The sequence below is a fragment of the Bactrocera neohumeralis genome, unplaced genomic scaffold (genome assembly GCF_024586455.1).
Source record: "Bactrocera neohumeralis isolate Rockhampton unplaced genomic scaffold, APGP_CSIRO_Bneo_wtdbg2-racon-allhic-juicebox.fasta_v2 cluster11, whole genome shotgun sequence".
In the NCBI taxonomy this organism is placed as follows: domain Eukaryota; kingdom Metazoa; phylum Arthropoda; class Insecta; order Diptera; family Tephritidae; genus Bactrocera; species Bactrocera neohumeralis.
This window is the reverse complement of record NW_026089624.1, coordinates 9,203,874-9,218,878: the sequence shown is the minus strand read 5'-3', so window position 1 is coordinate 9,218,878 and position 15,005 is coordinate 9,203,874. Positions and strand designations below refer to the sequence as shown.

The 15,005-nt window shown below is 33.7% G+C and overlaps 1 protein-coding gene across 7 annotated transcripts in view; it reads right to left on the bottom strand.

The window, feature by feature from the left end:
• Positions 1-15,005, bottom strand: part of LOC126765696 (uncharacterized) — a 624,074-nt gene that overhangs the window by 30,879 nt on the left and 578,190 nt on the right. The window contains exons 1-2 of one of the 7 annotated variants that reach the window (XR_007668531.1): positions 5,902-9,479; positions 22-5,846 (exon numbers count right to left, since the gene is read on the bottom strand). The exons of 2 other annotated variants lie outside the window; for them this stretch is intronic. The gene's annotated coding sequence lies outside the window, so the exon portion shown is untranslated. Of the gene's footprint in view, positions 1-21; positions 9,480-15,005 lie in introns of those variants that run through there. 4 more of the 7 variants (XR_007668532.1, XR_007668534.1, XR_007668533.1 and 1 more) reach the window with 4 other exon arrangements.

Below are 15,005 nucleotides of genomic sequence, written 5' to 3'. Positions count from 1 at the left end.
GAATGCATGCCCTAGGTTTACCTCTGTTCCGTGTGTAAAACAGGTTATGGTTGCTGCTGTTTAGCCCTTTAATGGTATCTTCATTGACCCAGGGCTCCTGTACTAGGCTGATGTCGATGACCCCCTCGTTCACGAGGGTTGTCAGATTCGCTGTAGCACTCTTCGAGTGCTGCAGGTTTATCTGTACGCATCTTATGTTATTGAAACTTGGTACACGTATTTCTTGGCTCCATAAGAAGGTTAGAATGTTCGAAGATGGGCAAAATCGGCCCACTGACTCGCCCACAAAATGGCGAAAACCGAAAACCTATAAAGTGTCATAACTAAGCCATAAATAAAGATATTAAAGTGAAATTTGGCACAAAGGATCGCATTGGGGTGGGGCAGATTTGGAAGTAATTTTTTTGGAAAAGTGGGCGTGGCCCCGCTCCCTACTAAGTTTTTTGTACATATCTCGGAAACTGCTATAGCTATGTCAACCAAACTCTATAGAGTCGTTTCCTCCAGGCATTTCCATATACAGTTCAAAAAGGGAGGAAATCGGATAATAACCACGCCCACCTCCCATACAAAGGTTATGTTGAAAATCACTAAAAGTGCGTTAACCGACTAACAAAAAACGTCAGAAACACTAAATTTTACGGAAGAAGTAACAGAAGGAAGCTGCACCCAGGTTTTTTTTTTTTAAATTGAAAATGGGTGTGGCCTCGCCCACTTATAGACCAAGAACCATATCTCAGGAACTACTCTACCGAATTCAATGAATTTCGGTATATGATATTTTCTTAAGACCCTGATGACATGTACGAAATATGGGTGAAATCGGTTCACAACCACGCCTTCTTCCAATATAACGCTATTTTGAATTCCATCTGATGCCTTCTCTGTATAATATATACATTAGGAAATGAAAATACAAGTCAATACTCAAAGTACACAAATTGATCTAATCTAATTAATTTTACAGCAAAATAAAAAATATGTAAATGACGGATAATGAAATCCCGATTATCACTTTATCATGCGGGAGAATAAAATGTTCGGTGACTTCCTTACTTGTTTTATATTAAATTTGTCATGAAGTTTGTAATAACCTACAAAGAATATGGTATATAAACGATCAGAGTGGCGAGCTGCATCAATTTAGCCATGTCCGTCTATTTGTATGCAAACTACTAGTACAGCAGTTGTTGAGATATTAATATGAGATTTTGCACATGTCCTTTTATTCCCAAGGAACTGATCATTTGTCGTAACCGCCGACATCGAATTACTATACCATATAGATGCCATACAAACTGAACGCTCAAACTTAAGTCCTTGTAGGGTAAATTTTTTATTTGATGAGGTATTTTTATGAAATTTTAGATAGACTGTTCTGAAGGCAAGGATGCGATCGCCATAGAAATTGCTTATGGTAAATCGGACCACTACAAATCAAAAGCAAGGTCTTGTATGGAAAGCTATTTTCTTTTATGAGATATCTATACGAAATTTGATTTTTGATTCTTTAATTTCAAAGTATTTCAAAACTAAATATGTATTATGCTTATCAACAACAAATTAAAAGAATCCAACATCCATTATCCTCGTGGTTGTGCGTTCAAGTGCCTATTGCTATGTGGGAGGAACTTGTCAATATTATTCATGATCCCTAAATACTTTTCTGTTAAACTTTTTAATTCATTTATTTAAACATTCGAAAACACGCTTAAATAATACGAAATGTGCAAAGGCTGGGGAAATAAACGACAAGGGTTAATCAACACTGGCAACATTTCAACCGGAAATATACGCAAATCACTCACTTGTCATTTCTTTCATGTACAGCGAAACAGTCCACACGTTCTGAAGAAATTGATGCAGTCACATAAGATTCCGCAGGGTCAAAGAATAAACACCCCTCATAGTAATAAAGAGTATAATTGTTAGAGTTTATGGATAAAGTTAAACTCTTGAATTCTGTGAATGAAATCAGACGCCAATGAAGTAAGCGGCTTTTGCTAATAATATTTTGGCTCATACAGTGGCGTAACTATAGGGTGGCAAGTCGGCAAAATGCCACGGGCACTCAGCCCGAAGGAGCCCCCGGTCAGAGGAAATCTCAATTCCCAACATTTATTATTACACATACACATTACTTAAGTAAAAAAAAAAGTTTTGTCTTTAATTTATTTGTTACCTTCTTAGTTGCATACACAACTAAAAAAAATATACCTAGGTATTAAACTTTCAATGCATTAGTAAAAAAAAAAATTTAACCCAGTTTTAGAAAGAATGGTCAAAATCCAATTACTCGTAATAATTTCGGAAACATGTGTGGACAAACATACCTCAAAAATGTGTATATTGGTTTACATTTATATCCACTGGGCATGTCACAGGGTGTCTCGCTGAGACTAGGTATACTGCCGACATTAAAATCAGTTTTGCCGTTTTAGCGCATTTCGCGCTAGATAGCGCAATTCTAGACTCTTCAGCGCTTTTTTTTCTCAATACAATGCGCTAAAAAATAGCGTAAATTTAAGCCAATAAGTTAATTGCTATAGCCGTAAAACGTTAGGAAAATAACGAGCTGGGAATTCCCCAAAGGATTTAGTATTCCCCGATCACAATGTTATTGATGCGTTTAATGTTTTGTCTCTTTTTTACATTAAAGTGTTATGTTATGACTGTCTCTGATTTTACTAACAGAGTTCAATTATAATGATACGTCATCAGTTAAAAGTTCTTAAGAAAAATTGCCACACTTTTATGTTGCCTGAACACGGTTTGAAGAAAATGACTAAAACTGTAAAAAAAGAAACGGCATCTGGAGAAGGCACACCAACCGCACCCGAACGTAATGATGACCAGAAAGATATTCAGTTATTTAATTTAGTTGATTTTGATAAATGTAATAATGGTTAAATAAATTCACATAAAAACACATCTTCTCCTATTGCCATTAAAAATTCACAGCTAAAATTTAGCGCAATTTTGAAATGAGTTTGGTGTATTTTTTTATTTCTCAAACGGCAACACTGCTTAAAATTTATGTTGGTAATACTTGCTGATGCTTGGAGAATCCCCGATTCGAGTTTGTATATACATATAATATGAAAAACTCCACTATTGTATTACGCAAGAACTCACCAAGCAATTAGCAGTTTATTGTTGTAAGAATTGGTTGTTTGTTGCAAGTGAGGATATATTTAATTAGTTAATTGTGAAAATAGGTAGACAATGTCTACTCGGTAAGAATTTTATTCTAATATTTAAAATAATTTATACTATTACAATTATTTTAATTTTTAATCTACCCATAAAATTAATCATTTACATCGTCGGTAGGTATCGGTAGTAAAGTTTGAAATCACAAGTTACGAAATTATTATTTAAAATAATTAGGGTGTTCACAGTTCTTTATTATCTGATGTGTTAATTTTGCCATCTGTTAACTTCAAAACATTTTACCACGTGGTAACTTTGCTTGTTGTTGTTTCCTATACAAGTTCGAAATAACAGTCTTAGGCAAAATTACTCTACTTTACTTCGTGTTTTTGTTTCCTGCTAAACTGGCAACTTCAGCTGACTATTCGCGTTTAGAAAAAATGGAAAGCAACACAGAAATACAGAAGGTATTCGCAATATTTTTAAATATAAATATGAAAATATTCTGCCTATAATTGTTCTATTGCAGGTTGTATGTACATAAGCGTGTTCGAAAGGCTCCCTACAGAAAGTGGACCGACAACGAAAATGAAAGTTTAATCAACTTTTTGAGGGACAACAGGCCACTAGAGAAACCAACGGCCCAACATTAGACATTTTTGGCTATAGGGAGCTCACTTCAAACTGCCTTATATTGGATACCGAGGACATTGCATGTACTGGTTCACCAGAAGTTGCCACGTCCTCTGATATAACCGTCGAGGAAATCGTGGCATTACCCGAGTCTCTGGTCACCCCTTCTACGTCGAAGGCTGTCCGAAAGGGTATATATTCGCGTACAGCCCTATCAGACGTTCTCGATGTACACTCCAGCTTATTGGATGCAAAAAAAAGACAGAATCGAGAAGGAATTTAAGATGAGGGAAAATGAATTAATGCTAAAAGAGCAACAATTTTTGTTTGATAAAGAAAAATTTGAAAAAGAGTTGCTAGAAAAAAAGCTGACAGAGAAATTCAAGTTATGGAAATTCAAATGAGGGAGAGAATAGCTATGAAAGAACTGGAAATGAAAGAAAGAATTGAAATGGAAAAAATGAAAATAATGCAATAAAAATCTCGCGGTGCTAAGTATTTTCTTCCATATAGAAAATAAATCGCGTTATATGAAGAAAACATGTATAACACCTTCATTAGAAAAATATTAAACATCTCTTATATCAATAAAATTTAATAGGCTATTGAACTGCATACCAAAAAGGCTAAAAATGTCGACTAAAAAGTTGAATATTTCGCTGAAAATTTGTAAAGTTTAGATTTCTATACGAAACTAATTCAATTTAAATAACTAAAGCCTGTGTTGATAAAAACCTGTTTTGCAAATCAAGCGTAAAGAAAAACACGTCGTCGGAAAGACTGCTACATATTCTTTGGCGGTTTTTATTTTCTGTACTTTACAATTTTCAACCCATTCCGAGGATACACCAAGAAAGCACTACGAATATGATATAAACAAAAATTACTACTCTATTTATTAATTACATTGGAACTCTTCCTTTAAATATTAAGATAATTGTCTTTACAACTAAATGGTATTTGGTTAAAAAAAACACATTTAGTTCTAAAAATTAAAAAAAAAATCACTTAGAAACTTTTATTGGGAGCTCCTATTATTAATAAATTCAGCCAATGCAATTCGTAATTCGTGTTGTTCATAAATTTCTGGAGGATAATCAATTTCTTCCCCATCACAGCTATTATCGTCGTCATTGTTAAAGTCTTGCAATATATTATGCAAAATGCTGCAGGCTAAAATCCATCTGCAACAGCTCTTGTAATTATTTTCGTTGGACAATCGAAACCGAAGCTCTTTTAAGCTGCTAAATCTTTCTTTTAATTTGCCGAAACAATTTTCTACTCGTACTCGATATTTAGAAAAGTATTTGTTGAACCTATCCCTTTTATATTGCGACAGTTCGTTGCTATTTTGCCGAAAAGGTATAATTATATTTCTATTTAAGGGATACGCAGAATCACCGGCTATCCATTGCCTTTCTCAAAAATAATTTCCAGGTGCTCGTCCAATAGCTGATTCTGCAAAAATTTTAGTATCATGTACACTGCCCCTATATCCAATTGTTGCTTGTCGAATTCTCAAAGAATAGTCGCACACTATTTGCATTTTCATGGAATACTGGTTTTTCCTGGAAAAATAGAATTCATGATCCTCAATTGGAGATTCCGACAAAGTTTGCGTCTTTCTTCCCTAGTTGGCCAACACAAAAACTTAGATTTCAAATTTACGATGGCAGAAATAATGCGGTCTGTAACTGTAATCACAGTTCCTCCATCTCCAACTCCAAACAAGTTTGCAACCTTTCTGATGGATGCACTATCCCCACTAGAACCAAAACGGAAAAGTGCGATCTTTAATTGCAATTCCACTGGCATTTGAGGAACCGAATTTTTATTTTTAAAAGCAGTATCTTCTTTGATTAAGCTTAAAATATGTTGAAATTCCGGAGTTTCCAGTCATAACATTTGCCGCATACGATTGTTATCGAAGTTGGGAAGGATTGTGTCAATCCAATTAGTAGATTTTGGCACATTTACGTCGCTGCATCTTCTTGAGGACAAAATTATTGCTGCACTAACATTAAAGTCCATTAGAATATCGCAGTCCTCATCTTCACTGCCTAAATCAATGCGCAAAATTACAAAAGTTATATGAATATAGAAATGTGCACCTACTTGAATCTTGGAGCAGCAATTCCAACATGTTTTTTAAGCACAGTCCGTTTAGTAATTTTTCTTTTCCACTTCTGCGAGGCATTGCTTACATGTCAATATTTTTGTAGCTACACAATTTTTGACAGTTCGAATCAGCTGTTTGAAGGGTTGCTCACAGTTTGAATGTGTTACATTGTTAAAGTTGCTACCTATTAACTTTAAAAGTAAACTCTGAATACCATAAATGATTCTCATTGCGCATTTCAAAATCATTTCACTATTTTGACATTCGTAACCACCAAAACTATTTCGGTACCTATGTTCATCGTTCTTTCAAAACTTACAAATTTTGACACTTGAATTGAACTTTGAACAATCGGTGGACTTTCGTTATAAACATTTTTACGGTCGCTTTTTTGGCATTTGTTAGCAATTAAGTAGATTTTTCAATAAATAAAAACTATAGTATTATTACAAACTTTTTGCGGTTTTGTTCTAGAAAGTATCAGAGTGGAAGCGAAAGAAGGAGTCTAAAGAACAAAATAAAAAGTTACCTAAAATAAGTCAGTACTTTAATAATCAAGATAGTATACAAGAAGAATCAAATGAACAGCGCGACGGAAAGGCAGAAAATGATGACATAAGTGGCAATATCGTAGAGCCCCATAACAGTGAATATTTAGATTCAGAGCAACCACAACCAGGTACGAGCAAATCTTTAAATGAATCATGTTTGGACATAGAAAAATTAAAATCTTTACCGCATGTTACTGATAAAGGTAACTTTAAAGAACTCAATGATCAAGTAAAACGGTTTGTGATCGAAAACGGACACTGTAAACCAAAAGGCCCCTTTTTAAGGGCTCTCTCTTAGATAAATATTATTACACTGTTTCTAAATCTGGCGTAAAGTTAGAACGTACATGGCTGTCCTATTCTCTATTGCTTCAAAAAGCATATTGTGAACCATGTTGGTTATTCGCAAATAGGGCATCTAAAAATATACAAAATATTTGGATGGAAGGCTATGATGATTGGAAACATATTGTGGAAGCCATAGAAAGACATGAGACATAGAAAGAACTTTTGCATTCATGTTTTGTACATCAAGAGGGGCAGTTACATGGAACATTAGATGAAGAGCAAGAGTCATTATCAAGAGAGAAAAATTTTTTTGGCGCCAGGTACTCCCTATACTCCTTGATGTTACTTTGACACTTTCAACCTGTAATTTAGCTTTTCGTGGCCATAAAGAAACGGTATATGGCAACGATTCTGGTCCAAAAGGAAATTTTTTGAGTATTGTTGAGTTATTAGCCAAATACGATCCTATTTTACAAGAGTTGCTAAACAAATCTAAGGGCCAGATTAAATACTTAAGTCCAAAAATACAAAATGAGTTCATTGCTGTTCTGGTTCAAAAAGTGGAAAATGCTCTGGTAAATGAAATAGTCACTGCACCGTTTTATTCCATTTTGTTTGATACTACTCAAGATATTTCCAAAACAGATCAATTGTGTGAACTTTACCGTTACTGTGTAAAGCTTAGTACGCAGTTCTCAAGAAACGTAAAAACTTCATATAAATAAACGCTTAAGAAACGGTCAAGAAACTTTCCTGCGGTAAATTTACTTCTGCTAGTACGCAGCTCTCAAGAAATCTAGTACTAATTTTTGATACTTTTTTCAGTAAAATGTGAATATGGCAAACCTGGTTTTGCGAAGAAACATCAAATCAACAATTGTTTCTTGAAGGAAATTCGAAGTAATCGTCAAATTCATCCTAAATTAGTTGAAATCATTATTTTGAAGTATATATATGTATATGTATATGTATATTCCAATTTGAAATGTTGTATAAAACCTATCAATCATCAACAACATTTCTTAAATCTCAATGAAAATATTTATATTACCATACACATACACACATACATATTACGCACAAAGTTTGTTTTCTTTGTTTATTCTCTCTTGCTCTTCTAATGTAATGTGTAATCACAATGCGTAACCAGCTGTCAAAATTACTTGAGAAATAATGTATGTTTTTTCTTGAGCAATTACTTGAGAGCTGCGTACCAACCTTAATCGAGAAAGATGAAAATGGAACTTCAAAGGCGCTCGTAATTAAAGAGTCATTTTTAGGATTTCATGAGGTTAAGGATCAAATTGCCTTAGCAATGTCCAAGCAGATAATAAAATCCATAAATGACAAAAGTATTTCTCTGAATAAGTGCCGTGGACAAGGGTACGATGGAGCAATACCATGAAAGGTACTTATGGCGGAGTTCAAAAACTCATAAGAGATATAGAGCCAAATGCAGTGTATGTCCATTGTGCTGCTCATAATTTAAACTTGGTAGTAAATGATGCAGTAAGAGGTCATAGAAATACAAACATTATTCGAAACTGTGCAACAAATTTATAATTTTTTTGGCCATAGTATTAGACGACGGAAAATATTATCTAGTTTTATATCTGCCAACAAAAAAGGAGAAACCGTTTTATCATAAAATTCAGTAACATTAAAAACAATGAATCCAACTAGATGGGCAGGACGCTTTGATGCCATGTTTGCTTTAAATGTTCGATTTGTTGATGTTCAAAAAGCGCTAACAAAAACCATTTTATCAAATTCCAAATCAGATGAGATAAATGAAGCTATCTTGCTAAAGAAGAAGGTAGAGAACTACAATTTTATTATGTTGCTGGTTTTCCATTGCAAAGTCTTACAAACCATAGACGCGGCTTCTAAAGCACTTCAATCTAAAGCCATCGATCTTTCAAATGCTTCAAAGCAAGTCTGTCTAGAAGAACTTGAAAAGTATCGACATGAATTTGAAGATTTAAAAACGGAAGCAAATAGTATTGCAGTTAAATGGTCTATAAACCCTGAATTTCCTGAAGCTCGTCAGAGAAAAGTGAAACGTCATTTTGATGAAATTTGTGAGGATGAACGTCTCCAAGATCCTGAAAGCTTGTTTAAAGTGAACGTATTCTATCGTGTATTAGACATCATCATTAATCAACTTAGATCGCGTTTGCTTGGAATGAATGAAATTGTTTCCAATTTTAGTGTCTTGCAGCCTGCCACTTTGCAAAACTTGAACGATACTGATTTATTGGAAAAGGCTTTAGCATTTGTCCATTTATATAAAAAAGATATATCTATGTCGTTTTCCAAAGAAATTCTCAGTTTTCGATCCTCTTTTAAACACGAAATAGAAAGGTCACCATCTATAAGAGAACTTGCTGACTTATTAATAATAAAGAATCATTTTATATCTTCAAGCTTTCCTGAAGTGTGCACTGCATTTCTGTTGTTTCTCACCATTCCTGTAACTACGGCTAGTGCCGAGCGATCATTTTCAAAACTGAAATTGATAAAAACTTATTTAAGAAATTCTATGGGACAAGAAAGGTTAAGCAATTTGGCTATTCTATCCATCGAAAATTCTATGGCCCGAAATTTGAACTTTCATGATGTCATTAACACTTTTGCTGAACAGAAAGTCCGAAGAATGGAATTTTAGTAATTAAAATTGTGTACTTAAAATAAAATTGTGATTTCAGTTCAATATATACTTTAAATTAGATACCTTTAATTAAAAGTGAATAATTAGAAAATCAAGAAATTATAATTATAAAGTTTGTATGTACCTACTTCACGTAGTAATTTATTAGTTAACTCTTACAAATAAAAGTGTATAAATAAATATTATAAAATAAAAAATACTATTGTTGTTGGTTCAGCTTCTTTATATATTGGGGAAGTGGGAGGGCAGGCCCATTCGATGAATTTGCCACGGGCCTCGAACGGTATACATAGTTACGCAACTGAGTAACTAGTAACTAGTACGTGAAATACGCCCATAAATTACCGTTGCCGCCATATACTACATGTACTGATTTGCGCTATTCTAGTGGACTAAATACCGAATATACATATGTATCTGTAAATAATTTAGGTATCACAATAATATGCCACTTTCTCTTAGCCCCAATATCCCAAAAATTTGTGAAGAAGCTATATACTATATGTCCGGGGCCTATATAAGTTGATATGGTTGTAATCCCTTCACAATTTCGTCAAATAATGAATAGTGAATTCTTTTACAAAACATAATATATATTAATATATGTACCTGAATTAAAAGTTTTTATTACCCTGAAGGAAATGTCGCAGACCATATAAAATGTATATACGATCATATATGAGCGAACTAGAAATTTTTTGAGATATCGATCTGAAATTTTACACACATTCGGACCGTTATAGTGTATAGCTGCCATATAAACTGATTGATCAAACTCAAGTTCCTGTATGGAAAATTTTTTTATTTGAAATGGTATCTTTACGAAGTTTTGCACAGATTACTGTTTAAGGCGACGCTACAATGTTCTAAAAAGTTTTGAGGATTGGCTCACCATAACATATACATACATAGCAGCGATTCAAACTGATCCATCAAAACCAAAATATTAGGTCTACAACTTCTCCGTTTTCCAATAGATGTCTCTAGGGTCAAGCACTGGTCGATTAAATCGATTTATATCGATCTTGGACATTTGTGTCAACACTAACCCAACAAAATATTTGTAGAGATCTGTTTGCATGATATATTATGAGCTGCTAAAGCCAAGTGAAACCATCACAGGAGATCGATACCGAACGCAATTGATGCGTTTGAGCCGAGCACTAAAAGAAAAACGGTCACAGTACGAGGAAAGACACGATAAAGTCATTCAAAAAAATATTTGGAGACGTTGAAATGGGAGATCTTACCCCACCCGCCGTATTCTGCAGACGTTGCTCCATCTGACTACCACTTGTTCCGATCGATGGCACACGGTCTAGCTAACGAGCACTTCAGTTCTTATAAAGAAAACAAAAATTGGATTGATACTTGGATCGACTCGAAAGATGAGGAGTTCTTTCGTCACGGAATACGCATGCTGCCAGAAAGATGGTCAAAAGCAGTAGCTAGCGACGGCCAATATTTTGAATAACATTTTTGTAACCATTTTTATACAATAAAGCCTTAAATTTACAAAAAAAAAAACGGCGGAAGGAAAGTTGTACAGTTTCGATATATAATGGGTCCGTGGAAAGCACAATACATTTTACAGTTTTGGTATTTTAAAAACCTATTCCATATCCCATATGTCACGTAATTTTGTTACATCATCGGATATAAAGTCAAGCATATCTATCTATAGCCCATATTGGTATGATTAAGGAATCCGCACGCAAAACGATCCGTTCCCAGGACATTCGCACCTAAGTAAGAGGAACGAACCCGGTTCGGCACCTCCTTCAGGACTGTTTTCTGACGCTACAACAACAACATTAATGTAAATCTTTTCTCATATGTCAAACTAAAGTTTTCATTACAAACGCCCACTGTCAAATTTCACTTGTATAATTGTGAAAATATACGAGTATTAGTTCCTTTCGTTTAATTTAATTTTCTGGTGTAATTGGTTAGACCGTTTTAGCACTTTAGATAGTTCAAAACAAAGCAGCAGAGGTGGACGCGCCTATTTTCCGATTTCGTTTCTTTTAACAGTAATGCTATTATGGTATTTTCACAAAGCTTTGGTAGTTTGTAATACTACATACAATAAATTCATTATTATAGGGCGTTATTACATCCTCCTTTTGTACCGCACACACACAAATTTGAGTTTTGTAGCTTATTTGGCCAATCAGTAAGTTATAGCTTCCTATGTTTTTTTCTAAGAACGGTATTTGTGTAATATGCTCATATCGACTCGTCTGATTCCACCTACCTGCCACCAACTATTAAAAACTTAATGTCACTAGCATCTAATTAAACAAAAATAATGATACAGAGAGCTTGAAAGCAGATCAGTGCAAAAATTTGAATTGTTCTTATACATTTTTTTTTAATTTAGGGGTGAAAGTAGTTATATAGAAAGCTTGAATGCGGAGCAAAAATTGGAACTTATCTGATAGATTTTTTAAAATTTAAGGGTTTTTTAAAAATAGTGCTGATATCCTCAAGAAACTGGAACTAATGTTTTTAATTAATGTAAACTTCTTATTGCTGTATATGCTAATACAAAACGACAAATATACAACACGTTGGATCAAATCTGCTGCTCAAAGTAGCCCAGGCAACGTTCCCTAACGAAAACATTCGGAATATTGGAGAGCTAATTCTAACATTTCATATAAAGAGTGTCATACTTTTCTGAAAATGGGGCAATTTAACCATTAGATTTCTTTTTATGGGGTTATTTACACAGGGGTCACAACAATTAAAAAAACTTCCAACCACGCGCGATTTAGCGTCATTTAAAGGAAAAGATTCACCATCAATGAAATTCAGCCACATTTGTGCAGAATAGTCATTTCCAAAAAAATTTCGACAAACGAGTACGTATGTGTATGGAAAGCCATATTCCTATGTATGTAATTTAATATTCAATACAAAATCACAATCGAAAGTTTAAAAACTGTGTTTCCTATTTAATTCTAATTCTGCTCTTACATATATCTTTGCTAAACACTTAGAAGAGCTTCTCTTCCGATTTATGATGAAAATGCGAAATATAATCGATCTCCAATTAAAATAGCAAAAGTGTGTTTAACTGATGGTTTATGAATTCTGGGAATAAAATGATTGTGTTTCTATGTTCCACATTTTTTTTTCGTGCGAAACATTTTTTTATGTTCTTTAAGGCAAAATATTGGACTCAATATGAAAAAAAATCAACTTTTGAAAAAAGTAAATTTGCGTACACAAATAAAAGTATAACTCGGCCTTTGCTTTGGACATGAACCAATCTTCATATTCTTGATTTAGGTATGTCTGGTAACTTTGGTTAAAAAAGATTTTTTTTTGCTTAATTTGAAAGTATAATGTCTTGAGAATATACTGTGAAAATTTCAGACAGAAATTCGAAATATTTCGGGAGTTATAAAGAGTTTCCAGGAGCGCCCGGAGTCCACTCTCTCAGAGTTGTTGAACTTTAAAAGCGTCTTTCTCAAAACATTGTTTTTCTGGTCGGCCCGGGTCCTAACTTTTTTCTACCATTTTGTTATTTAGCCTTGAAATTTAACTTCAGTAGTTCCGACCAGATTGACATCTCTATGGATTAAGAATAATCAAGAATATTTGATTGCAGATAACATCAAGAGCCAAAATCACCCAGGCCACCCACTAGGTTCCAACTTCGAATGGCAATAATAATAGTAATAAAGTATTAAATTTTTTCAAATAATTTTTTTTTTCAATATGTAAATAAAAATACTCTAAATATTCAAGATAAGTCATTTTTATTTTGCTATAAAAAACCACCCTCCAAAGAAATCATGAAAATAGGCATGAGTTACCAGACTACTACCTTAAGTTGACAAGCTGTACTGAACTGAATCTCTATCTTTTAATGATTGTTGGGGTTATCTGCACTGTCCAGAATGTCAACAGAACTTAAGTCTTTGAACTTATATTTCTCACGGACATCAAGGATATATATACACAATATGCGCATATGTATGTATAACTCATGGGAACGCATGTGTGTGCTTCTATCAAACATAATTTTTTGGCAACCCCATTGTCATCTGTCTAGTAAAGAGACGATCACCTCACCAGCATCCATTAAGTGATAGCATCACTAACTGAATTACGAAACAAGTCAGATGGAAGTAATATAATTTTTATGGTCATATTGAAGCGACGAACTTTTTTAAATTAAAAATTTTAAAATTGAATTTATCATAAGCACAAATTGATTTTGCTTTAACAGGCACTTTCGTGACAATTCCCATTCTGTTATGTATGAACATATGTATGTATACGCGCGCATATACAATTAGGTACACTTGCGGTCAATAAAAACGCACCACAAATTTTGTAGATTTTAGCTATATAACTGTAATTAGCTGAACACTTTTCATTTATGGTCTTGTTTTGGTTGTGTACTTGAAAAGTTTAAAAAATAAGGCGTGACCAAAAAGTTCCATCTGCACGCTTTTATTGGTCTAAAAATGATGAAAGCAAATTTAATTTGCTAAGCTCCCAAAATTCGCTTTAGGTGCGCCATTCATGTAATGAGAGGTTCCAGTATAATTGTGTACAAAAATATGCGACAGTGGTTAAAAATTTTTTAGTACCCGCAATTGAAGAGCATTACCCTCATAGGGATCGCCTAATTCTCCAGGATGACTCAGCGCCATGCCATCGTGCAAAATGGCTAAGTTTTGACTGGAAACAAATCTTATAAATATAAGACATGTACACAACATTTTTGTATATGATTCCAGTTCGAATTTTTTTTTAGTTAGCCAATGCATTTAACGATCTTTAAGATTTAAGGATTCAACGCTTAGATTGGCCAGGAAACTCCCCCGATTTAAACTCTATTGAGCACTTATGAAGTGTGAAGCTGTTAAACAAAAGTCAATTAATAAAGATTTTAAAACTGCTTAGGTATGGTTCCGTTATAGGGAAGTCAATTCAGGTCCTAGTGTATTCAATGCCTTCAAGAATTAAGGCAGTTATTGAGGCTAAAGGAGGAATGAATCTACCGATAGTGGTGAAAATGACAGTCGTTTTAAATTAATTTCACATTGTTTTTATTTAAATCATGAATATCACGGCTTGTACATTTTTGTAATTTTTTTTTAATTTATTGGCCGTCCCTTGTAAAAACCATTTTCGAGAAAAAATTTTGTGGACAACTATATTGCATACTATGTAGTCAAACAAATAAAAATTGCCTAAATATTCTAACTTTTTAAACAAATTGCTCATGTGATCTTATTTCAATTATTTTTGGTGGTGCATTTTTATTGAACGCAAGTATTTGTGCAATAAGGCACACAACTGATTTAGGACACAACATGCATTTTTTTTGAGGGAGTAATAACAAAATTTGGCATTCGTTGAGGCGTTAAGAAGTATTTTAAGCACCAGCTCCTCCAGTGGAAAGTAATTTGTTATGTATCGAAACAATTCGAAAGACCTTCCTACGATTAAGAACTTGAATGTTTTATATAATGGGTTGTCAAAATAATCTTGCGGTATTTTTATTGAATTTTTTTTTTTATTGAAATTGAAATGAATTTTTGATGACTCATGCCCAGCTCTTGAC